This window comes from Salmo salar, chromosome ssa04, assembly GCF_905237065.1.
Source record: "Salmo salar chromosome ssa04, Ssal_v3.1, whole genome shotgun sequence".
NCBI classification, from domain to species: Eukaryota; Metazoa; Chordata; class Actinopteri; order Salmoniformes; family Salmonidae; genus Salmo; species Salmo salar.
In genome coordinates, this window is record NC_059445.1 from 57314405 (window position 1) to 57341408 (window position 27004).

The 27004-nt window shown below is 41.4% G+C and overlaps 1 protein-coding gene and 1 pseudogene across 5 annotated transcripts in view; one reads left to right on the forward strand and one right to left on the reverse strand.

Annotated features, from left to right (window-relative positions):
- Positions 1 to 9769, reverse strand: part of LOC106603505 (nuclear receptor corepressor 1) — a 106593-nt gene extending 96824 nt beyond the window's left edge. For 4 of the 5 annotated variants that reach the window (XM_014197285.2, XM_014197282.2, XM_014197280.2 and 1 more), the window contains exon 1: positions 9598 to 9768. The gene's annotated coding sequence lies outside the window, so the exon portion shown is untranslated. Of the gene's footprint in view, positions 1 to 9597 lie in introns of all 5 variants that reach the window. The other variant, XM_014197283.2, reaches the window with a different exon arrangement.
- LOC106603508 (N-acetylglucosaminyl-phosphatidylinositol de-N-acetylase-like) overlaps positions 5382 to 27004 on the forward strand; it is a 37113-nt pseudogene continuing 15490 nt past the window's right edge.

Genomic DNA, 27004 nt, shown 5'->3' on the forward strand with positions numbered 1-27004 from the left:
TTTTTTCTCTTCGTCATGTTGTTATCTAGATATCTGGTGCCCTCGAGGCATTTGTCAAATTACGTCAAACCATAAAGCATCAGACAAGCTCAATGCATATAGTTGATTTTATTAAAACATATAGGGTGTGTCTATATATGGAAAAATACACATTTACAAATTTTGATTGGTCGAAAGAACACGACTTTCAAAAACCAAGATTATTTTTAGTGAAGACAGCCCTAAACAGGACGCACCTGAGCTCAATTTCAAGTCTCATAGCAAAGGGTCTGGATACTTATGTAAATAAGGTATCAGTTTATTTTTAATACATTTGCAGAAAATTCTAAAAACCTGTTTTCACTTTGTCATTATGGGGTATTGTGTGTAGATTGACAGGGGAAAATGTTGATTTAATCTATTTTATAATAAGGCTGTAACAGGTCTGAAAACTTTCCAAATTCACTGTATGTTCATGTTTTTAGTGTTGGACTTAAAGTATACAATTTCAATCACATTATAGGTTGCAGTTGTTTTGTGTACCCTATTTAAATACCCTAAACTGTACCCCGCATATATACTGTGTAGAGTGCTGCTACCCGATATTATGGTCGGGTTAGGGCCTGTTTTTTTCCATCAATAACTATGAAATGGGCAGGGCTTCATTAAATTGATCACTAACATTTTGAAGCTAAACTATCCTTGTGCTCTGCTGCGCAGTAGAGTCATATCTGACTATGATCATAACATGGGGTCAGAAGTGCTTCAACCTCAAATATATTTTCTTACTTCACAGAAAATAATGTTCCTTGAGTTGACTGAGTTTAGAGTGATGAAAAGTAGCTAACAGCTACCTGCTCTCATGTCTCTTCATTGAGCAGAGCAGCCCAAGCAGAGATGTTGCTATGGTTACTCAGACCTGCCATGAGCAGAGCGCATGCAGAGCATGCAGGCAGCGAGTGAGCGATTTAGAGGCGCTAATGAAATAAAATAAAAATTTTTTGTCACATACGCCGAATACAACAGGTGTAGACCTTAGTGAAATGCTTAATTACAAGCCCTTAACCAACAATGCAGTTTTTAGATAAGTGTTTAGTAAAAATAGGTAAGTAAAAACAACAAATAATTTAAGAGCAGCAGTAAAATAACAGTAGTGAGGCTTTATACAGGGGGTACCGGTACAGAGTCAATGTGCGGGGGCACAGGTTAGTCGAGGTAGTATGTACATGTAGGTAGAGTTAAAGTGACTATGCATAGATAATAAACAGAGTAGCAGCAACGTAATAGATAGTCTAGCCTCTTGGACCTAGACTTGGCATTCCGGTATCGTTTGCCTTCCTCTGACACCGCCTGGTATAGAGATCCTGGATGGCAGGAAGCTTGGCCCCAGTGATGTACTGGGCCGTACGCACTACCCTTTGTAGTGCCTTGCAATCGGAGGCCGAGCAGTTGCCATAGCAGGCAGAGATGCAAACAGTCAGGATGTTCTCGAGGGAGCAGCTGTAGAACTTTGAGGATCTGAGGACCCATGCAAAATCTTTTCCGTCTCCTGGGCAGGAACGAGCTTTGTCATGCTCTCTTCACGACTGTCTTGGTGTGCTTGGACCATGGACCAGCATTCCTAACCTAGCCCACAATGTCTGCTGTGTGGATCGAGCAGTCATTTGAAAGAGGAAGAACATGTCAGCGAGACAATTCAAAGGCGAAATCCATTAACGCTAAGATAATGGAATTCATTGCCCTTGACAATCAACCGTTCTGTCGTGGGTGATGTTGGCTTTCACCGACTGGTTGAGCACCAGTACACACAACCAAGTGAGCTATTTTTCAGATGTTACCCTACCAGAGTTACACAGTAATAGCGTCACAACATACATACTATGGAACGCTGTTTGGGTCTTTGCGTGCCAAAATTATATGTCAAATCACTATTTGATAGGTTAAAAAAAGCTTTTAATTTGACACGTCAAATAACACAGTTCTATTATAGAATGTTGTGTGTTCTGAATTTGCACGTGCAAGCCAAGCGCCACCACTACTATCAGTAGCACTGTCAAAGCTGTACAAAAAAAAAAGTCTGCAAACACCGCCACGAACGATGTGCTTACAATACCACGCTGGTAATAAAGCATTATTTGCTTGACAGCAACTTCTGGGGTACCTAGCTAGCACCAATACAACCAGTCTGAAAACAATGACCAGTAGAAACTGCAGTCATTTTCACTATTCTTAGCAATGATTTAGGAATCCTTGTGAGTAAGTAATAGCTAGGTAGCCACTTGCCAGTTGTTCGCCTATTGAAATTGAACTTCGGTTCATGAAAATAGCTAGCCAGCTACTTAACCCTGGTGTCAAAAGCTAACGTTATAAACAGCCAGCTAGCTTAAAGTGGCTAGTGAGGCTCGACCTGACCGGGTTATGTGTTGTGAAGCTAGCCACAATAAGAATTAGGCAAAATAGTGGAATTTGCAGTTTGCCTTCAAAATAAATGTATGTCATTGACAATCATCAAATCAAAGTTTATTCGTCACGTGCGCCGAATACAACAGGTGTCGACCTTACAGTGAAATGCTTACTTACAGGCTCAAACCAATAGTGCAAAAAAGGTTAAGTAAGTAAAGAAATAAAACAGTAAAAAGACAGGCTATATACAGTAGCGAGGCTACATACAGACACCGGTTAGTCAGGCTGATTGAGGTAGTATGTACATGTAGATATGGTTAAAGTGACTATGCATATATGATAAAAAGAGAGTAGCAGTAGCGTAAAAGAGGGGTTGGCGGATGATGGGTGGTGGGACAATGCAGATAACCCGGTTAGCCAATGTGCGGGAGCACTGGTTGGTCGGCCCAATTGAGGTAGTATGTACATGAATGTATAGTTAAAGTGACTATGCATATATGATAAACAGAGTAGCAGCAGCGTAAAAGAGGGTTGAGGGGGGGCACACAATGCAAATAGTCCAGGTAGCCATTTGATTACCTGTTCAGGAGTCTTATGGCTTGGGGGTAAAAACTGTTGAGAAGCCTTTTTGCCCTAGACTTGGCACTCCGGTACCGCTTGCCATGCGGTAGTAGAGAGAACAGTCTATGACTGGGGTGGCTGGGGTCTTTTACAATTTTTAGGGCCTTCCTCTGACACCGCACCTTCCTCTGACACCGCCTGGTGTAGAGGTTCTGGATGGCAGGCAGCTTAGCCCCAGTGATGTACTGGGCCGTACACACTACCCTCTGTAGTGCCTTGCGGTCAGAGGCCGAGCAATTGCCGTACCAGGCAGTGATGCAACCAGTCAGGATGCTCTCGATGTTGCAGCTTTAGAAACTTTTGAGGATCTCAGGACCCATGCCAAATCTTTTTAGTTTCCTGAGGGGGAATAGGCTTTGTCGTGCCCTCTTCACAACTGTCTTGGTGTGTTTGGACCATTCTAGTTTGTTGGTGATGTGGACACCAAGGAACTTGAAGCTCTCAACCTGCTCCACTACAGCCCCGTCGATGAGAATGGGGGTGTGCTCAGTCCTCCTTTTCCTGTAGTCCACAATCATCTCCTTTGTCTTGGCTACGTTGAGGGATAGGTTGTTATTCTGGCACCACCCGGGCCAGGTCTCTGACCTCCTCAATATAGGCCGTCTCGTCGTTGTCTGTGACCACTGTTGTGTCGTCTGCAAAACTTAATGGTGTTGGAGTCGTGCCTGGCCATGCAGTCGTGGGTGAACAAGGAGAACAGGAGGGGACTGAGCACGCACCCCTGTGGAGCTCCAGTGTTGAGGATCACCGTGGCAGATGTGTTGCTACCTACCCTCACCACCTGGGGGCGGCCCGTCAGGAAGTCCAGGATACAGTTGCAGAGGGAGGTGTTTAGTCCCAGGATCCTTAGCTTAGTGATGAGCTTTGAGGGTACTATGGTGTTGAACGCTGAGCTGTAGTCAATGAATAGCATTCTCACATAAGTGCTCCTTTTGTCCAGGTGGGAAAGGGCAGTGTGGAGTGCAATAGAGATTGCATCATCTGTGGATCTGTTTGAGTGCTGCGGGTCTGTAGTCATTTAGGCAGGTTGCCTTTGCGTTCTTGGGCACAGGGACTATGGTGGTCTGCTTGAAACATGTTGGTATTACAGACTCAGTCAGGAACAGATTGAAAACGTCAGTGAAGACACCTGCCAGTTCGTCAGCATATGCCCGGAGCACACGTCCTGGTAATCCGTCTGGCCCCGCAGCCTTGTGTATGTTGACCAGTTTAAAGGTCTTACCCACGTCGGCTACGGAGAGCGTGATCACACAGTTGTCCGGAACAGTTGATGCTCTCATGCATGCCTCAGTGTTGCTTGCCTCGAAGCGAGCATAGAATGATTTAGCTCGTCTGGTAGACTCGTGTCACTGGGCAGCTCGCAGCTGTGTTTCCCTTTGTAGTCTGTAATAGTTTAAAAGTGTAAAAGCCCTGCCACATAAGACGAGCATCGGAGCCGGTGTAGTATGATTCAATTTTAGCCCTGTATTGACGCTTTGCCTGTTTGATGGTTCGTCGCAGGGCATAGCAGGATTTCTTGTAAGCTTCCGGGTTAGAGTCCCACACCTTGAAAGCGGCAGCTCTACCCATTAGCTCAGTGCGAATGTTGCCTGTAATCCATGGCTTCTGTTTGGGGTATGTACATACTGTCACAGAAGGTAACAATTGGTGGAATCATGCCATATTTAGACTAGATAATGTTAAACAAGGTTGGAATGTGAAATCAGTCTACTCGGCGACACCCACAGAACACAACTGTTTAGAGTTTACGCAAATATTATCACGGGACTGTGACTGTGTGAAATCACCTCCCCAGTCAGCCTATTGTGTGTATTGATATTCACATTGCACTGTACGGCCTTACCTAAGGATTGGGGATCAATGAAATGGGGTATCAGTCTACTCAATACCCAAGATATGTTTTCCCAATGTCCTCAGAATTATCAGACTCCAAAACATCCACGCAGCATTGTTTTTCCTCAGGAAAAGTGTTCAATACACATAGGTTGACAATAAATGTGGCTCAATTCACAGATGTTTCAGAGTCCCGCAATAAGAGCTACGATGCTAATGTTCTCTGAGTGTCACTGAGTAGACTGATACCCCATGTCATTGATCGACAATCCATAGGTAAGGCTGTACAGTGAAATAAGTACACCCCCAATGCAATTCTAAAGTATAATACATCCAGAGTGATTGCAGATGTCAAATTAATAAATTGTCTTTTGTTGATTTTATATAACAAAATTCCAACCTCGTTTAGCATGACCTATTAAATGATGGCATAATTCTACTATTTGTATGCATTTACATCACTGTCAATGACATACTTTTATTTTGAAGGCTAACTGCAAAGTCCACTATTGTGGCAAATCCTTATTGTGGCTAGTTTCACATAGATGGGTCCGACCACCAGTAATCAAGTAAGAACTGTCTTACAAATTATAGTTATTTTAGATAGCTAGCTAACTATATAGCTAGGTGTTAACTATAACTACTGAAACAGATTGTCGTTTTGCTATGTTTTTGGGGAAGAACATTGTTTGCATCCATGAGCTAGCTAGCTTTTTTTTTTTTTATGACCAGCACTGTAGGCACGCGAGACAACTTTACCAGCATCATAGCATTCGTATTAATGAATCATTGTGACATTTGAAATATGAGTGATAGTGTAATATCTACGCAAAAAAATTACTGAACACGTTAAATTATGTGACGTGCAGTCATATTCAGGTCATGATTGGTCAAGAAGCGTATTGCACACGTCAAAGTGTTATTTGACATGCAAAGACCCAAACAGCGTTCAATAGAAATCCTGGTTGAGAATGAAACAAATGAACAACAAAACAGCACAGGAAGTAAGTGAAAGAAATAGGTTTTTGATTATGTTTTACTGGTAATGGGGACATACGTAAATGTCAACAAAATACATTTTTGTTCAGCGGCGTGTGTGTGTGTAACTGTTATTTAACTAGGCAAGTCAGTTAACCTCTAGGGTATGTGGGACAAAATCGTCCCACCTACTCAACAGCCAGTGGAATCCCGTGGCGCGATATTCAAATACCTTAGAAATGCTATTACTTCAATTTCTCAAACATATGACTATTTTACACCATTTTAAAGACAAGACTCTCGTTAATCTAACCACACTGTCCGATTTCAAAAAGGCTTTACAACGAAAGGAAAACATTAGATTATGTCAGCAGAGTACACAGCCAGAAATAATCACACACCCATTTTTCAAGCTAGCATATAATGCCACATAAACCCAAACCACAGCTAAATGCAGCACTAACCTTTGATGATCTTCATCAGATGACACTCCTAGGACATTATGTTATACAATACATGCATGTTTTGTTCAATCAAGTTCATATTTATATCAAAAACCAGCTTTTTACATTAGCATGTGACGTTCAGAACTAGCATACCCACCGCAAACTTCCGGTGAATTTACTAAATTACTCACGATAAACGTTCACAAAAACATAATTATTTTAAGAATTATAGATACAGAACTCCTTTATGCAATCGCTATGTCCGATTTTAAAATAGCTTTTCGGCAAAACCACATTTTGCAATATTCTGAGTAGATAGCTCGCCATCACGGGCTAGCTATTTTGACACCCACCAAGTTTGGCACTCACCAAACTCAGATTTACTATAAGAAAAATTGGATTACCTTTGCTGTTCTTTGTCAGAATGCACTCCCAGGACTTCTACTTCAATAACAAATGTTGGTTTGGTTCAAAATAATCCATAGTTATGTTCAAATATCCTCTGTTTTTTTTGTGCGTTCAAGACACTATCCGAATGGTAACGAAAGGTGACGCGCCGGCGCCTATCGTGACAAAAAATTCTGAATATTCCATTAGCGTACTTCGAAGCATGTCAAACGCTGTTTAAAAATCAATTTTTATGCGATTTTTCTCGTAAAAAAGCGATAATATTCCGACCGGGAAACCCTGTTTTTGTTCAAAGACTAAAAATCTAAAATGGACTCTTCTCGTGCATGCGCGCGCCAGTCTCATTGTTCTCTGATCGACCACTTACCAAATGCGCTACTGTTTTTCAGCCATGATCTGCAAAGTCATCATTCAACGTTCTGCCGCCTTCTGAGAGCCTATGGGAGCCGTAGGAAGTGTCACGTTACAGCAGAGATCCTCAGTTTTCAATAAAGAGAGTGTAGAAGGCCAAGAAATGGTCAGAGAGGGCACTTCCTGTAAGGAATCTTCTCAGGTTTTTGCCTGCCATATGAGTTCTGTTATACTCACAGACACCATTCAAACAGTTTTAGAAACGTTAGGGTGTTTTCTATCCAAATCAAACAATTATATGCATATTCTAGTTTCTGGGCAGTAGTAATAACCAGATAAAAAACGTACCCGATTTAATCCGGCCGTGCAAATACTGCCCCCTACCCTAGAGAGGTTAAGAACAAATTCTTAATTACAATGACGGCCTACCCCGGCCAACGCTGGGCCAAATGTGCGCCGCCCTATGAGACTCCTAATCACGGCCGGATTGGTAGAGCATGGTGTTTGCAACGCCAGCATGGTGTGTGCAATGCCAGGGTTGTGGGTTCGATTCCCACGGGGGGCCAGTACAAAAAAAAAAAAAAAAATGCATGAAATGTATACATTCACTACTGTAAGTCGCTCTGGATAAGAGCGTCTGCTAAATGACTTAAATGTAATGTAATGTGATACAGCCTGGATTCGAACCAGGGACTGTAGTGATGGCTCTTGCACTGAGATGCAGTGCCCTAGACCACTGCGTCCTTGTGTGTGTGTGTGAACTATTTTATTGAACTAGAACGCTTAAAAGGGCGCAACATTTTTTAAATCTATATCTTTTTTTGGCAATGAAAATATTGGATATCGGTATCAGCCAAAAATGTAATATCGGGGCATTACTACCATGCAGGCCTCTGCCAGAACTGCTTACGTTGACAGTCCCAATCTTCCCATATTTTCAGAGTTACACTGACGCAAGTGAAATCCTGTACAGAGAGCCTGTTTGAGAAGGAAAGCCTGAATGTTGATCTGATGAACACCTCGTTGTCTTAAAAATCGAGGATTTGTAAAAAAAATAAAACTTCTGCTACAGGAGTGCCATCCAGACAGATATGGCGATGACAAGAATGCCAGGAATGCTAGGAATACCAAACAAGGCACATTTTTGTTTGTAAGACAAATCATGAGCGGCTATGCATCTACAACGCCATGCTGCTAAAGAAAAATAAAAAAACACAAGCATGTTGAAGGGAAGAAAATCTCCACAGTTGCTCTCCAAATCTCTGCAGTTGCCTTAGAGTTTTTCCTTCAAAATTCTTAAAACAATAAGATGGCATAAAATATGCTGCTGAAACTCTATCCAAATTCATACTTGGAATGAAACTCTACACAACACCTAGCCTAAAATGCATCATGGAGCCCCCCCCCAAATTGCGCCGACCGCAAGCACAAACACAGCCCCAGTGTGTTTCTCATGCTTGTTCTGCATGCCTACAAGGACCGCACAATAATTATCTTCCGTCAGAAATGTAACAGTTATAAAACCTAAGGCAATGCAACATCACAACAACCAATTAAAGTCTCTTCCACTTCCCTCATTAATATAAAGTAAAAAATGTAATCGTAAACAACTCAAAATCAATGAGGAGGTCATATTAGAGGAGACGAAACAGGTGAAGTGTGCACTTTGTAAATAAACGGGATGATTGGAGTCTGCATCTTTAGGCCAGCTGACAGTAGTGAGTTTCTCATCAATACAGAACATAATATCTAATATGACTTATTATCTTTTAATACCAGTTTGTTGACAGGCAGGACCAGATGTTGAATTACAGCTGCAAGGACAAAACCTACTGTTGTGGCTGAATAAATAACAAGCACATATTGCAACAAACCACACTACGATCATATTAGCGCAATTTATTGACTAACCATGGATGGTGACTCCATGAAAGATGCAAATGGTTACTTTTGGGTTTGTTGATGATGATGGTTATACAAACGTTTACAATAATGGGTACCTAGCTACTTGGCCTACATAACATGATTACCTAGCTAGCTTAGCTAAATAGTTTGCAGATACTGCTGTATGGAGCGAACCTTTTTACATAAGGTGAAATCAATTATTAGTTATGATTGTCTAAACGTATTAAACAAGATATAGTTGCAAACATCAATAGCAACTTGACAAATGTAATGTTCGTTGCAGTCTACACCTTCCTCTGGTGTTTGCCTTGTATGCTAACTGGGTAAGCTAAGTAGCTTACAATATCAATTGCTTGTTGCTGAATTAAAGGATATGTGCGTTTCTTTTTAGTTTAAATCGACGAATTAGCATTCATCTGCCATAAATGTGTAAATGCAGCACACTTGAACTTTATAAAGTACATGAAAACACCGGATCCTGCGAAACGACAGTGTTGTTTGCTACAATTTTTCACTTTGAATTCTCAAGCAAGCCGCCATCTTGCAAATGGAAATTTGCAGCCTCGATATAGTACGCTAAAGTGGCTAACATGCTAGCTAAACGCAACTGAAAGTTCTGCTCCATTTTAAAAACATGTAACTTCTGTGCACATATGAAGAGATAGGCACTCACCTCACATTCGGGGAAAAAGTACCGTGTAAGAACTAAATGTGTTCTTATTGGTCTTAAAGGGCAGATGCTTTGTAAACCCGATGTTGACGGACAGTAGACGGGTCGTAGCAGACAGAACGCTGCACCACATTTGTCTGTCGATGTCCTGGCAGGATTGTAGAAATTGTTATATAGAAAACAAATACAGAACTTTCATGATTTACATTTGCATATTTTCTCAGTGCGTACTGTGTGTGTTAAATATGGATTAAAACAGTGATTAGACATTAAATCAACGTTGTCTAAACTACGCGATTTAAAAATATATATTTTTATTTGAAATACCAAAGAGGATAATGTTGTGTAACGTTGAAACCATCCCCATAGACGAACTAAATATCAATTGTGTCTTCCGCCTGACACAAAACATGCTTGTTGATCCTGATTTTTGATTTATCCAAAACGAAAATATAAGTAATAATGTGTCCACAGTTTAGATAAATAAATAAAAATACGTTTCTTGAATAATACAAATGATCGGTTGGTCGTTTACCTAACCTTACACATGCAACAGAAACGGGGAAACTTTCAGATGCCTAACTAACATTATAATTAGAGCATTTATGATTTTCATATCAACTGGATATTCGTTGACTGATGCCAATTTTCGGTGTTTTTGTAATTATATATTATACATGGTCGTGGGTTCAAATGTTATGTTGCGTTCCAGAAACAGGAAATGTAGCAAATTAACTTATTTTAGGCGGAACCTTTGATAAATAAGACTGAAAATACGGAATGTTTATAAGAACGGAAAAAAACATTCATGTTTTATTTGTAGTGTTCGTAGTACCTTTGTCTTTGTTTGGATAAAATGCATTTACTTTCAGCAGAGTCACGTAAACAATTGTTTACATGTGTTATGTAGAGACAAGCAATTCAACTCATCTGAAACAAGCGATTTGTCTGGCGATGTTCGAGCACTCTTTAACTGCCTATCCTGATGATGAATGCATGTTCTTTGTACCAACAATTTTAAGACTCGAGGAACTAAATGCCTCTTCATTTGTGTATTTACAATAGAAAACATTTGTTTTGATTGGTCCTTTGAGCAGCCTATTTATTCCTGAACCAGAATGTGGCTTTACAGGAGACGTTGATATGGCGAATCTCCATTAAGCCCAGAAAGCAGCCTTTCAAGTTGCCATTCAACAGCTTTTCAAACTTAATGTCAAAATACGGTAGTTGCTCACGAAAAGGGAATTTCGATTGATTAACTATCGTCATTTACTGCCGTCATGGCCGGTATGTACTTCTAAAAAAGGTCTAAATAAAAATGTACAAGCAACCAAATAAATGACTATTTTCCACCTCTAATGAATCGCTCAGGTCCCAAGGATCCCGGATAGCGTTAACCTTACTGCCATGCATAGGTCGGAAGTCTACAACAACTCAAATGTTTCGTTGCATGTAATTTTGTGTTAATACTTTTTTTATGTCGTTATGTAGCAATGCTTTAAATGACAACATATTAAGTAATTACTTTTCTCCAAATAATTACCTAGGTAATTACTACAATCAAGGTGTACAGCGTCTAGGCAGCTGTGCAGTGTTGGTAATACCAGCTTCCAGAGTCATTATGCACGACTGCAAGTAAGTTGTCTCTGCCAGTGAAGCTAGCAAGTAAGCATTCTTCAGAACAATTATCATTTTGCAGCAGAACATACTGGCCAATCAGCCCCACACATTCCTTTTAAAAACAGCCATTGATGGGGCTTACGCCAGTTTGGTGCTTCTTGGTTGTACCAGTAGAAATTATGCCCTTTATAATTTATTTAATTTAACTATATAACAAAAATTGATTGCATGCATATACACTACCCATGTTGTGCTTGGGATCCAGGTTTAGAAAGTAATCTGCTATTTTAAATAAGAAGTGCCTGCTTAGCATACATTTGTGGTTAAGTAACCTTGTCAGAACAGTCAACCGATGGTCAATTTATTAAGCCTAACAAATAATGTGATTTTTATCCCCAACGATGAAATTGGGCAGGAGACTGTGGATCTGTCTTTGTCCGTTTGTGCGTTAGTACGTACGTTAAGTTGCACACAATATCTCAGACAGCACTGGCCTAATTTTGACAAAACTTTGATGAATGAGGCATCTTGCCATAGAGATCTGGCATTTACAAAATTACACCGATTGACCAGATGGTGGCGCTATAACATGAAATTGAAAATACTGACTTTGAACAGTCACGCCCCTCACCCCGTTTGACCTAAAGCAGGGGTGGGCAATTCCAGTCCTCGAGGGCCTGATGGGTGTCAGTTTTGCCCCAACCCCAGCTAACACACCTGACTCCAATAATCACCTAATCATGAGCTTCAGTTTAGAATGCAATTTCAAATCAAACTTTATTCGTTACATGCGCCGAATACAACAAGTGTAGACTTTACCGTGAAATGATTACTTACAAGCCCTTAACCAACAGTCCAGTTCAAAAATAAGAAAATATTTACCAAGTAGACTAAAATAAAAAGTAATAATAAAAAGTAACACAATAAGAATAACAATACTGAGGCTATATACAGAGGGCACCGAGTCAATGTGTGGGGGTACAGGCTAGTTGGGGTAATTCGTACATGTCGGTGCGGCGAAGTGACTATGCATAGGTAACAAACAAACAGCGAGTAGCAGCAGTGTACAAAAGGGAGGGGATCCATGTAAATTGTCTGGTGGTGATTTTATGAATTGTTCAGCAGTCTTATGGCTTGGGGGTAGAAGCTGTTGAGGAGCCTTTTGGTCCTAGACTTGGCGCTCCGTTACCGCTTGCTATGCGGTAGCAGAGAAAACAGTCTAACTTGGATGAATGGAGTCTCTGACAATTTTATGGGCTTTTCCTCTGACACCGCTTATTATATAGGTCCTGGATGGCAGGATGCTTGGGCCGTTCGCACTACCCTCTGTAGTGCCTTACGGTCAGATGCTCAGCAGTTGCCAGGTGGTGATGCAACCGGTCAGGATGCTCTTGATGTTGCAGCTGTAGAACCGTTTGAGGATCTGGGGACCCAAATCTTTTCTATCTCCTGAGGGGGAAAAGGTTTTGTCGTGCCCTATTCACGACTTTCTTGGTATGTTTGGATCATGATAGTTCATTGGTGATGTGGACACCAAGGAACTTGAAACTCTCGACCTGCTCCACTACAGCCCCGTCGATGTTAATGGGGGCCTGTTCGGCCCGCTTTTTCCAGTAATCCACAATCAGCTCCTTTGTCTTGCACACATTGAGGGAGAGGTTGTTGTCCTGGCACCACACTGCCAGTTCTCTGACCTCCTCCCTGTAGGCCATCTCATCATTGTCGGTGATCAGGCCTACCACTGTTGTGTCGTCAGCAAACGTAATGATGGCGTTTGAGTCGTATTTGGCCACACAGTCATGGGTGAACAGGGATACAGGAGGGGACAAAGTACACAGCCCTGAGGGGCCCCAGTGTTAAGGATCAGCGTGGCAGACGTGTTGTTGCCTACTCTTACCACCTGGGGGCGGCCCATCAAAGTCCAGGATCCAGTTGCAGAGGGGGGTGTTTAGTCCCAGAGTCCTTAGCTTAGTGATGAGCTTTGTGGGCACTATGGTGTTGAACGCTAAGCTTCAGTTAATGAACAGCATTCTCACATAGATGTTCCTTTTGTCCAGGTGAGAAAGGGCAGTGTGGCGTGTGATTGAGATTGCGTCATCTGTGGATCTGTTGGGGCGGTATGCGATTTGGAGTGGGTCTAAAGTGTCCGGGAGGATGCTTTTGATGTGAGCCATGACCAGCCTTTCAAAGAACTTCATGGCTACCGACGTGAGAGCCACGTGGCAGTAATAATTTAGGCAGGTTACCTTTGCTTCCTTGGGCGCAGGGACTATGGTGGTCTGCTTGAAACATTTACATTTACATTTTAGTCATTTAGCAGATGCTCTTATCCAGAGCGACTTACATGTTACCGACTCAGTCAGGGAGAGGTTGAAAATGTCAGTGAAGACACTTGACAGTTGGTCTGCGCATGCTTTGAGTACACATCCTGGTAATCCGTCTGGCCCAGTGGCTTTGTGAATGTTGACCTGTTTAAAGGTTTTGTTCACATCGGCTACCGAGAGCGTTATCATACAGTCATCCAGAACAGCTGGTGCTCTCGTGCATGCTTCAGTGTTGCTTGCCTCGAAGCGAGCATCAAAGGCATTTAGCTCACCTGGTAGGCTCGCGTCACTGGGCAGCTCGCGTCTGGGTTTCCCTTTGTAATCTGTTATAGTTTTCAAGCCCTGCCACATCCAATTTGATGAATCAGCTGTGTTTGCTAGGGATGGAGAAAAAGTGTGACACCAACTAGGCCCTCGAGGACTGGAGTTGACCTAAAGTCATGACATTCGGTACATAGGTCCCTCTCCTCAGGGACCCATAAAGGTCCGACTTGATGGATTTTCCGCAATTTAGAGTTTTGTGGAAAACACTTCAAATGCTACACTTCTGGTATCAAATGACTGATCTGCACAAAATTTGATAAGTGGCATCAATGGACAAAGATCTCAACACATTATTTTCCAGACAAGTACCTAAAACAAAATAGCAGCTATTGACCACTAAACATTCACAGGGGCGTGGTCTGGCACAAATACATATACAGTGCACAGCCTAATTCTAAAAATGATAAAATAGTTTTACAATCTACTCGCAATACCCCATAATGACTAAGCAAAAACAGGTTTATAATTTTTTTTGCACCTTTTATTAAAAATATAAATCACATTTACATAAGTATTCAGACCCTTTACTCAGTACTTTGTTGAAGTTTTCTTGGGTATGACGCTACAAGCTTGGCACCTTTTATTTGGGGAGTTTCTCCCATTCTTCTCTGCAGATCCTCTCAAGCTCTGTCAGGTTAGATGGGGAGCATTGCTGCACAGCTATTTTCAGGTTGTGTTAGATCGAGTTAAAATCCGGGCTGAGGGTTGTTGTCCTGTTGGAAGGTGAACCTTCGCCCTAGTCTGAGAACCTGTTCCAGAGCGCTCAGGACTTCATCAAGGATCATTTATTATTTTATTTTCACCTTTATTTAACCAGGTAGGCCAGTTGAGAACAAGTTCTCATTTACAACTGCGACCTGGCCAAGATAAAGCAAAGCAGTGCGACCAAAAACAACAACAGAGTTACACATGAGATAAACAAACGTACAGTCAATAACACAATAGAAAAATAGGTATACAGTGTGTGCAAATGAAGTAAGGAAGTAAGGCAATAAATAGGCCAATAGTGGCGAAGTAATTACAAATTAGCAATTTACACTGGAGTGATATATGTGAAGATGAGGATGTGCAGGGGGAAATACTGGTGTGCAAAAGAGCAGAAAAACAAAAACAAATATGGGGATGAGGTAGGTAGTTGGTTGGATGGGCTATTTACAGATGGGCTGTGTACAGCTGCAGCGATCGGTAAGCTGCTCTGACAGCTGACGCTTAAAGTTAGTGAGGGTGATAAGTCTCCAACTTCAGTGATTTTTGCAATTCGTTCCAGTCTTTGGCAGCAGAGAACTGGAAGGAAAGGCGGCCAAAGCAAGTGTTGGCTTTGGGGATGACCAGTGAAATATACCTACTGTAGCGCGCGCTATGAGTGGGTGTTGCTATGGTGACCAGTGAGCTGAGATAAGTCGGCGCTATACCTAGCAAAGATTTATAGATGACCTGGAGCCAGTGCGTTTGGCAACGAATATGTAGCGAGGACCAGCCAACGAGAGCATACAGGTTGCAGTGGTGGGTAGTATATGGGGCTTTGGTGACAAAATGGATGGCACTGTGATAGACTGCATCCAATTTGCTAGGTAGAGGCTAATTTGTAAATGATATCACCAAAGTCAAAGATCGGTAGGATAGTCAGTTTTACGAGGGTAAATTTGGCAGCATGAGTGAAGAAGGCTTTGTTGTGAAATAGGAAGCCGATTCTAGATTTAACTTTGGATTGGAGATTCTTAATGTGAGTCTGGAAGGAGAGTTTACAGTCAAGCCAGACACTTTATAGTTGTCCACATATTCTAAGTCAGAACCGTCCAGAGTAGTGATGCTAGTCGGGCGGGCAGGTGCGGGCAGCGATCGGTTGAAGAGCATGCATTTCGTTTTACTAGCATTTAAGACCAGTTGGAGGCTACGGAAGGAGTGTTGTATGGCGTTGAAGCTCGTTTGGAGGTTTGTTAACACAGTGTCCAAAGAAGGGCCAGATGTATACAGAATGGTGTCGTCTGCGAAGAGGTGGATCAAAGAATCACCTGCAGCAAGAGCGACATCATTGATATATACAGAGAAAAGAGGCGGCCCGAGAATTAAACCCTGTGGCACCCCCATAGAGACTGCCAGGGGTCCATACAACAGGCCCTCTGATTTGACACACTGTACTCTATCTGAGAAGTAGTTAGTGAACCAGGCGAGGCAGTCATAAGATTAACTAAGGCTGTTGAGTCTGCCGATAAGAATGCGGTGATTGACAGAGTCGAAAGACTCGGTCAGGTCGATGAAGACGGCTGCACAGTACTGTCTTTTATCGATGGTGGTTATATCGTTTAGGACCTTGAGCGTGGCTGAGGTGCACCCGTGACCAGCTCGGAAACCAGATTGCATAGCGAAGAAGGTACGGTGGGATTCGAAATGGTCGGTGATCTGTTTGTTCACTTGGCTTGCGAAGACTTTAGAAAGGCAGGGCAGGATGGATATAGATCTGTAACAGTTTGGGTCTATCGCTACGGTCCCTGCGGTCTGCTTCACCGTAGGGATGGTGCCAGGTTTCCTCCACATGTCACGCTTGGCATTCAGGCCAAAGAGTTCAACCTTTGTTTCATCAGACCAGAGAATCTTGTTTCTCATGGTCTGAGTCCTTTAGGTAGCTTTTGACAAACTCCAAACGGGCTGGGATGTGCCTGTTACTGAGGAGTGGCTTCCATCTGGCCACTACCATAATGGCCTGATTGGTGGAGTGCTGTGGAGATGGTTGTCCTTCTGGAAGGTTCTCCCATCTCCACGGAGGGACTCTGGAGCTTTGTCAGAGTGACTATTGGGTTCTTGGTAGCCTCCCTGACCAAGACCCTTCTTCCCCGATTGCTCAGTTTAGCCGGGCGGCCAGCTCTAGGAAGAGTCTTGGTGGTTCCAAACTCCTTCTATTGAAGAATGATGGAGGCCACTGTTTTCTTGGGGATCTTCAACGTTGCAGACATTTTTTGGTACACTTCTCCAGATCTGTGCCATGACACAATCCTGTCTTGGAGCTCTACGGACAATTCTTCAACCTCATGGCTTGGATTTTGCTCTGACATGCACTGTCAACTGTGGGACCTTATATAGACAGGTGTGTGTAGTAGAAGTCGACCAATTAATCGGAATGGCAGATTAATTAGGGCCGATTTCAAGTTTTCATAACAATCGGTAATCGTTTTTTTGGCAACCAATTTTCCGATATTATTATTTTTTTTACATTTCATTTATATATATATTTAAAAAATATTATTTTTTAAATATATTTTGTTAACTAGGCAAGTCAGTTAAGAACACATTCTTATTTTCAATGACGGCCTAGGAACGGTGGGTTAACTGCCTTGTTCAGGGGCAGAACGACAGATTTTTACCTTGTCAGCTTGGGGATTCAGTCTTGCAACCTTACGGTTAACTAGTCCAACGCTCTAACCACCTGCTTTACATTGCACTCCACGAGGAGCCTGCCTGTTATGCGAATGCAGTAAGAAGCCAAGGTAAGTTGCTAGCTAGCATTAAACTTATCTTATAAAAATCAATCAATCATAATCACTAGTTAACTACACATGGTTGATGATATTACTAGTTTATCTAGACTGTCCTGCGTTGCATATAATCGATGCGGTGTGCATTCGCGAAAAAGGACTGTCATTGCTCCAACGTGTACCTAACCATGAACATCAACGCCTTTCTTAAAATCAATACACAAGTATATATTTTTAAACCTGCATATTTAGTTAATATTGCCTGCTAACATGAATTTCTTTTAACTAGGGAAAATGTGTCACCTCTGCTACAGAGTCAGGGTATATGCAGCAGTTTGGACCGCCTGGCTCGTTGCGAACTGTGTGAATACTATTTCTTCCTAACAAAGACAGCCAACTTCGCCAAACGGGGGATGATTTAACAAAAGCGCATTTGCGAAAAAAGCACAATCGTCGTACCTAACCATAAACATTAATGCCTTTCTTAAAATCAATACACAGAAGTATATATTTTTAAACCTGCATATTTAGCAGGCAATATTAACCAGGTGAAATTGTGTCACTTCTCTTCCGTTCATTGCACGCAGAGTCAGGGTATATGCAACAGTTTGGGCCGCCTGGCTCGTTGCGAACTCATTTGCCAGAATTTTACGTAATTATGACATAACATTGAAGGAATATTTAGACTAAGGGATGCCACCCGTTAGATAAAATACGGAACCGTTCCGTATTTCACTGAGAAAATAAACGTTTTGTTTTCGAGATGATAGTTTCCGGATTCAACCATATTAATGACCTAAGGCTTGTATTTCTGTGTGTTTATTATGTTATAATTAAGTCTATGATTTGATAGAGCAGTCTGACTGAGCGATGGTAGGTACCAGCAGGCTCGTAAGCATTCATTCAAACAGCACTTTCGTGCGTTTTGCCAGCAGCTCTTCGCAATTCTTCAAGCATTGCGCTGTTTATGACTTCAAGCCCATCAACTCCCAAGATAAGGATGGTGTAACCGATGTGAAATGGCTAGCTAGTTAGCGGGTGCGCGCTAATAGCGTTTCAAACGTCACTCGCTTTGAGACTTGGAGTAGTTGTTCCCCTTGCTCTGCATGGGTAACGCTGTTTCGAGGGTGGCTGTTGTCGATGTGTTCCTGGTTCGAGCCCAGGTAGGAGCGAGGAGAGGGACGGAAGCTATACTGTTACACTGGCAATACTAAAGTGCCTATAATAACATTCAATAGTCAAAGGTATATGAAATACAAATCGTGTAGAGAGAAATAGTCCTATAAAAACTACAACCTAAAACTTCTTACCTGGGAATATTGAAGACTCATGTTAAAAGGAACCACCAGCTTTCATATGTTCTCATGTTCTGAGCAAGGAACTTAAACGTTAGCTTTTTTACATGGCACATATTGCACTTTTACTTTCTTCTCCAACACTTTGTTTTTGCATTATTTAAACCAAATTGAACATGTTTCATTATTTATTTGAGGCTAAATTGATAGTATTTATGTATTATATTAAGTTAAAATAAGTGTTCATTCAGTATTGTTGTAATTGTCATTATCACAAAAAAAAATTAAAAAATTCGGCCGATTAATCGGTATCGGGGGTTTCTGGTCCTCCAATAATCGGTATCGGTATCGGCGCTGAAAAATCATAATCGGTCGACCTCTAGTGTGTAGGGCTGTTGCGGTGACCATATTACCGCCACACTGGCGGTCACGAGTCATGAAGGCAAGTCAAATTCCACGTGACCACGTAGAGACAATAATTAGGCTTCTCCAAGCTCTGATGCTGTTGTTGGTCAATTGTAGCCTGCCAAACTTGCTAACTACCTGGTACTCAGCACTATATTGTCCCTCACTCTGACATCAATGCAAATGTAATCGAACATCTAATCAAACACTTCACGAGAGCCCATATACTCATGTTGTACAACATTTCTGTAGGCTATGCACTTGCACGAGAAAAACAGAGTGATGGCCTCTAATTAAAAAAGGAGGTCCCATCAGCTTTCTATAGGCTAGGCCTAATATATTTATTTATCAACTTTCCTAATATTAAGCACATTGCTTATCTTTACAACAGAGGTATAGCCTACCTGGCTGGCATGAAAATGAACAGTCAGGTAGGGCAAAAGCATTCTCCATTCGCTATAAGTGCATAGATTTCATGTATTTTTTTCCCCACTGCCCCTGTTTCGAGACAGGTGCATGATAATGGTCCATTCTAAATCAAAACAAATTTCACACATATTATTTAGTATATGTAAAGACAAGATTATATCAAGAATAGTCTGACGGGTGACAATATTAGCCTATCACTTGTGAATGATGCCCAGCATAAGGCAAGAAACAATGCCTCTTTTTGTGACTTTTTAGAATCATAGTCGCATACCTCATGTAGCCTAGCCCATAAACTACTAAAGTGGCCAAATGGCTTCTTAAAATTAAGCACATTAATCCGCTTTACAACGGGTGTAGAGCGTAACTGGCATACACAAGCAGCGAGTGAGTTTCAAGTGTGGGGAAGATCATTTTCACCATAAAAAATGCACATTTTTATAATAAAAGCATTACTTGCATAGTCGCATTTGCTGTCACTTTTGATAATTGTGTTTTCCCGCTAATGGAACATTTGCGCTTATAGCCTACTGCCATGTATGCATTGCTGCGCTTATAATGTGAAGAAATAGCCTAATAGTTTATCAACATTTTAAGCTTAACATTCTAATCTGTTTTATCAGCCAAGGTTTTTTAATGCTAGTGGTTGTATTCATTTGGGATCTATCCTATCCCCTACTGTCCCAGACTATGTTTAGAATATTAATTTCTCGCACAGAATAGGTCAAGTTTTGTACTATGGGGGATATAAGATTGACATAGGCTAGTGCTTTTTCTGTTCGTTAGGCCTACTCATCTTCTTGGCTGACAAAGTAAATGTGGACAGTTCTTCCAATATCTTCAATATGCACCTCAGATTTGGATAAGGACACACACAGTTGCATCCCCGATGTGTCCATCTTCACTTGTAGCCTGTGAGAAAGACCTGATGGAGAGCAATGTGAGTGAGAGGTGTTCGAGGCCCACAGGACTCTGGGAGAAGGGCACAGCACAGCACTCCGGGCCAAGGGCACAACGGCCACTGCCCGCAGAAGGCATGGATTTTTTAAGGATGCATTACGGCCACACAAAGGGGATGCCACCGTGAAATTGTAGGCATTATCAAGTGCTTGTCAAATTGTGAATGCGAGTATGATGATGTTTGTACAGCCTGTGCAAAAAACAAAGCCGAGCTCATTCCTTTCAAGCTACTTTTTTCAAATCATCACTAGTCGCATCATGCAGCCTTACAATGTATTAAACATCGACATATAGCCGAACGTTTGTAGAACAACTAAAGTTACATTAATAACTCTAAATTAAGCATATAGGAGTACCTATTTCTTTGTTAACTGCTTAACACAGAATAGCCACGTGCGCACTCCCTCAAATCGTTTGGAGAAAATATCCCTTCTATTTCTATTATTTATTCTATTTTGTTCAATTGTATTCTTCATACTATAAAATAATACCACGGAATTCTAAGCAAATATTGGCTGCTAAATGAACTAGTGTAGCCCACAGCCATTTGGCATAGCCAGATCAGGACCTAACATAAAGACAACTCAAGAGTATGTTATTCTGTTCTTCTGAAATAGACTACATTTCCTTCATATCATGCTTCTTTAGACCTGTCTAAAATAAATAATGGATTTATTCTGAAGGTGTAGGCTATATTACATGGATTTATTAGACTTTTTAAACTGTAAAGGTCTGCATCAGTGGCTTGAAGGCTCTGTGTGGAAGCCTGGAGATGCTAAATGTGTATGTTAATTAGCTGTAAATTACCGTGAGAATGACAGTTATTTCCTTGACAATCACCTGCTGATGAATATTCGTGACCGCCATAGCCCTAGGCATGTGCCTTTCCAAATCGTGTCCGATCAATTGAATTTACCACAGGTGGACTCCAATCAAGTTGTAGAAATATCTCAAGGCTGATTAATGAAAACAGGATGCACCTGAGCTCAATTTCAAGTCTCATAGCAACGAGTATGAAATACTTATGTAAATAGGCTATTTCTGTTGTTTTTTTGGAAATTTGCTAAAATACCTAAACCTGTTTTCGCTTTGTCATTATGGGGCATTGTGTGTAGATTGAGGATTTTTTTATTTTATTTAATCCATTTTAGAATAAGGCTGTAACGTAACAAAATGTGGAAAAAGTGAAGGGGTCTGAATACTTTCCAAATGCACTGTGTATATATATATATATATATATATATATATCTCACACACACACACACACACACACAATACGGTTCAAACGTTTGGGGTCACTTAGAAATTAACTGCTTTTTGAAAGCAAAGCACATTTTCTGTCCATTAAAATAACATCAAATTGATCAGAAATACAGTGTAGACATTGTTAATGTTGTAAATTACTATTGTAGCTGGAAACGGCAGATTTTTTATGGACTATCTACATAGGCGTACAGAGGCCCATTATCAGCAACCATCACTCCTGTGTTCCAATGGCACGTTGTGTTAGCTAATCCAAGTTTATCATTTTAAAAGGCTAATTGATCATTAGAAAACCCTTTTGCAATTATGTTAGCACAGCTGAAAACTGTTCTTCTGATTTAAAGAAGCAATAAAACTGGCCTTTAGACTAGTTGAGTATCTGGAACATCAGCATTTGTGGGTTTGTTTACAGGCTCAAAATGGCCAGAAACAAAGAACTTTCTTCTGAAACTCGTCAGTCTATCCTTGTTCTGAGAAATGAAGGCTATTCCATGCGAGAAATTTCCAAGAAACTGAAGATCTCGCACAGCGCTCTGTACTACTCCCTTCACAGAACAGCGCAAACTGTCTCTAACCAGAATAGAAAGAGTGGGAGGCCCCAGTGCATAACTGAGCAAGAGGACAAGTACATTAGTGTCTAGTTTGAGAAACAGACGCCTCACAAGTCCTCAACTGGCAGCTTCATTAAATAGTACCCGCAAAACAACAGTCTCAATGTCAGCAGTGAGGAGGCGACTCCGGGATGCTGGCCCTCTAGGCAGAGTTGCAAAGAAAAAGCCATATCTCATACTGGCCAATAAAAAGAAAAGATTAAGATGGGCAAAAGAATACAGACACTGGACAGAGCAACTCTGCCTAGAAGGCCAGCATCCCGGAGTCGCCTCTTCACTGTTGATGTTGAGACTGGTGTTTTGTGGGTACTATTTACCTTGTCACAACTGAACTGATTGGATCAAACACATTAAGAAGGAAAGAAATTCCACAAATTAACTTTTAACAAGGCACTCCTGTTAATGGAAATGCATTCCAGGTGACTACCTCATGAAGCTGGTTGAGAGTGTGCAAAGCTGTCATCAAGACAAAGGGTGGCTACTTTGAAGAATATGAAATATATTTTGTTTTAACACTTTTGGTTAGTATATGATTCCATATGTGTTATTTCATAGTGTTGATGTCTTCACTGTTATTCTACAATGTAGAATAATACAAATATAGAAAAACCCTTGAATGAGTAGGTGTGTCCAAACTTTTGACTGCTGGAGTATGTACAGTTGAAGTCGGAAGTTTACATACACTTACGTTGGAGGCATTAAAACTCGTTTTTCAACACTCCACAAATTTCTTGTTAACAAACTATAGTTTTGGCAAGTCGGTTAGGACATCTACTTTGTGCATGACACAATACATTTTTCCAACAATTGTTTACAGACAGATTATTTCATTTATAATTCACTGTATCACAATTCCAGTGGGTCAGAAGTTTCCATACACTAAGTTGACTGCGCATTTAAACAGCTTGGAAAATTCCAGAAAATTATGTCATGGCTTTAGAAGCTTTTGATAGGCTAATTGACATAATTTGAGTCAATTGGAGGTGTACCTGTGGATGTATTTGAAGGCCTACCTTCAAACTCGGTGCCTCTTTGATTTTCCCACATGGGAAAATCAAAAGAAATCAGCCAAGACCTCAGAAAATAATTGTAGACCTCCACAAGTCTGGTTCATCCTTGGGAGCAATTTCCAAACGCCTGAAGGTACCACATTCATCTGTACAAACAATAGTACACAAGTATAAACACCATAGGACCACGCAGCCGTCATACCGCTCAGGAAGGAGACGTGTTCTGTCTCCTAGAGAAGAATGTACTTTGGTGCGAAAAGTGCAAATCAATCCCAGATCAACAGCAAAGGAAATTGTGAAGATGCTGGAGGAAATAGGTACAAAGTATCTATATCCACAGTAAAATGAGTCCTATATCGACATAACCTGAAAGGCCGCTCAGCAAGGAAGAAGTCACTGCTCCAAAACTGCCATAAAAAAGCCAGACTATGGTTTGCAACTGCACATGGGAACAAAGATCGTACTTTTTGGAGAAATGTCCTCTGGTCTAATGTAACAAAAATATAACTGTTTGTTCATAATGACCATCGTTATGTGTGGAGGAAAAAGTGGGATGCTTGCAAGCCGAAGAACACCATCCCAACCGTGAAGCACGGAGGTGGCAGCATCATGTTGTGGGGTGCTTTGCTGCAGGAGGGACTGGTGCACTTCACAAATTAGATTACATCATGAGGAAGCAAAATGATGTGGATATATTGAAGCAACATCTCAAGACATCAGTCAGGAAGTTAAAGCTTGGTCGCAAATGGTTCTTCCAAATGGACAATGACCCCAAGCATACTTCAAAAGTTGTGGCAAAATGGCTTAAGGACAACAAAGTCAAGGTATTGGAGTGGCCATCACAAAGCCCTGACCTCAATCCCGTAGAAAATCTGTGGGCAGAACTGAAAAAATGTGTGCGTGCAAGGAGGCCTACAAACCTGACTCAGTTACACCAGCTTTGTCAGGAGGAATGGGCCAAAATTCACCCAATATATTGTGGGAAGCTTGTGGAAGGCTACCCGAAACGTTTGAACAAAGTGGTGATCCTAACTGACCTAAGACAGGGAATTTTTACTAGGCTTAAATGTCAGGAATTGTAAAAAACTGAGTTTAAATGTATTCGGTGTATGTAAACTTCCGACTTCAACTGTATGTATGTATGTATGTATGTATGTATGTATGTATGTATGTATGTATGTATGTATGTATGTATGTATGTATGTATGTATGTATGTACAGTGGGGGGGAAAAGTATTTGATCCCCTGCTGATTTTGTACGTTTCCCCACTTACAAAGAAATGATCAGTCTATAATTGTTATGGTAGGTTTATATGAACAGTGAGAGACAGAATAACAACAATGCAAATCAATTTATAATATTTTTGACATGCGTTTTTCTGGATATTTTTGTTGTTATTCTGTCTCTCACTGTTCAAATAAACCTACCATTAAAATTATAGACTGATCCTTTCTTTATCAGTGGGCAAACGTACAAAATCAGCAGGGGATCAAATACTTTTCCCCCCCACTGTATGTATGCACACACACACACACACACACACACACACACACAGTGCATTCAGAAAGTATTCAGACCCCTTTTTCCACATTTTGTTACATTACAGCCTTATTTATGGTTTAAGTTTTTTTTAAATCCTCAATCTACAAACAGTACCCCTTAATGACATGGTTTGGATATGTGTACTAATAAGTATCCCTCTTTTTTTATTCATTTGTTTTAAGGCACAATTCCAGTGGATGGAGACAGCACCTGATTTTGTTCTCTGCGCCTCAGCACTGCCTGTTCACCAGCCCCAAGCACTGCCTCTGCCCCCAGTATTGACTGGTCATCTGCCCCCAGCCCATCTCCCGCACTGAGCTGCAGTGCAGAATTACGCTGAACAAAAATAAAAAAAAATGTAAAGTGTTGGTCCCATGTTTCATGAGCTGAAATAAAAGATCCCAGAAATGTTCCATACTCACATGAAGCTAAATATCTATTACATTTTTTTGGGAGTGTGCAATTGGCATGCTGACTGCAGGAATGTCCCCCAGAGCTGTTGCCAGAGAATTGAATGTTCATTTCTCTACCATAAGCCGCCTCCAACGTTGTTTTAGAGAATTTGGAAGTACGTCCAACCAGCCTCACAACCGCAGACCACGTGTAACCACGCCAGCTCAGGACCTCCACATCTGGTTTCTTCCACTGTGGGATTGTCTGAGATCAACCACCCGGACAGCTTATGAAACTGGGGTTTTGCACAAGCAAAGAATTTCTGCACAAACTGTCAGAAACCGTCTCCGGGAAGCTCATCTGCGTGTTCTTCGTCCTCACCAGAGTCTTGACTTGACTGCAGTTTGGCTTCAGTGGGCAAATGCTCACCTTCGATGGCCACTGGCATGCTGGAGAAGTGTGCTCTTCACGGATGAATCCCGGTTTCAACTATACCGGGCAGATGGCAGACAGCGTGTATGGTGTCGTGTGGGCGTGCGGTTTGCTGATGCCCCATGGTGGGGTTATGGTATGGGCAGGCATATGCTATGGACAACAAACACAATTGCATTTTATCAATGGCAATTTTAATGTACAGTAATACCGTGACGAGATTCTGAGGCCCATTGTCATGCCATTCATCTGCCGCCGTCACCTCATTTTTCAGCATGATAATGCACAGCCCCATGTCGCAAGGATCTTGTAAGGGCTGTCTTCAGGATTGGACCAAAATGCAGCGGAGTTACTGTTCGTCATATTTAATAAAGCAAAAGAGAACACTATACAATTTACAAAACAAGAAAACTGACAGCCAACAGTCCTGTCAGGTGCAAACACACTAAACAAGAAACAATTACCCACAACCCCAAGGAAAAACACACACTACTATATAGGACTCCCAATCAAAGGCAACTCAACACACCTGCCTTCAATTGGGAGTCCAACCCCAATTAACTAACACATAACACAAAAACTCTGCCACGTCCTGACCAAAACTAATACAATTACACCCTCTGCTGGTCAGGACGTGACAGATCTGTACACAATTTCTGGAAGCTGTCCCAGTTCTTCCATGGCCTGCATACTCACCAGACATGTCACCTATTGAGCATGTTTGGGATGCTCTGGGTTTTAAGTGTACTACAGCGTGTTCCAGTTCCCGCCAATATCCAGCAACTTCGCACTGCCATTGAGGAGGAGTGGGACAACCTTCCACAGGCTACAAACAACAGCCTGATGAACTCAATGCAAAGGAGATGTGTCGCACTGCATGAGGCAAATGGTGGTTTTTAATGGAATCTGTGACCAACAGATGCATATCTGTATTCCCAGTCAGGTGAAATCCAAAAATTAGGGCCTAATGAATGTAGTTCAATTGACTGATTTCCTTATATGAACTGTAACTCAGTAATTGTTGACATTACATGTACATTTTTTAAAATAAATTATTAAATAGTTTACAAACGCTGTTTGTAAGCTTTTAAATGATATCAAACTCACCCGTTTGTCTTTTCCAGGGATGAAGACATGGATGTCTCACGGTACAGTGGGGTATGCAAAATAGGTCAACTTTGAGAACCTCTGTCTCCTGAATGTTTTGTCATTCATGTCCAAAAAGTAATTTTCTGACCACTTCTTCCATGGGCAAACATGTATGAAAGTTTTGTTCAAATCAAAAGGGATGCTGTCAAAAAGTTATTTAATTAATATGGTTTACCCAGTCTCTA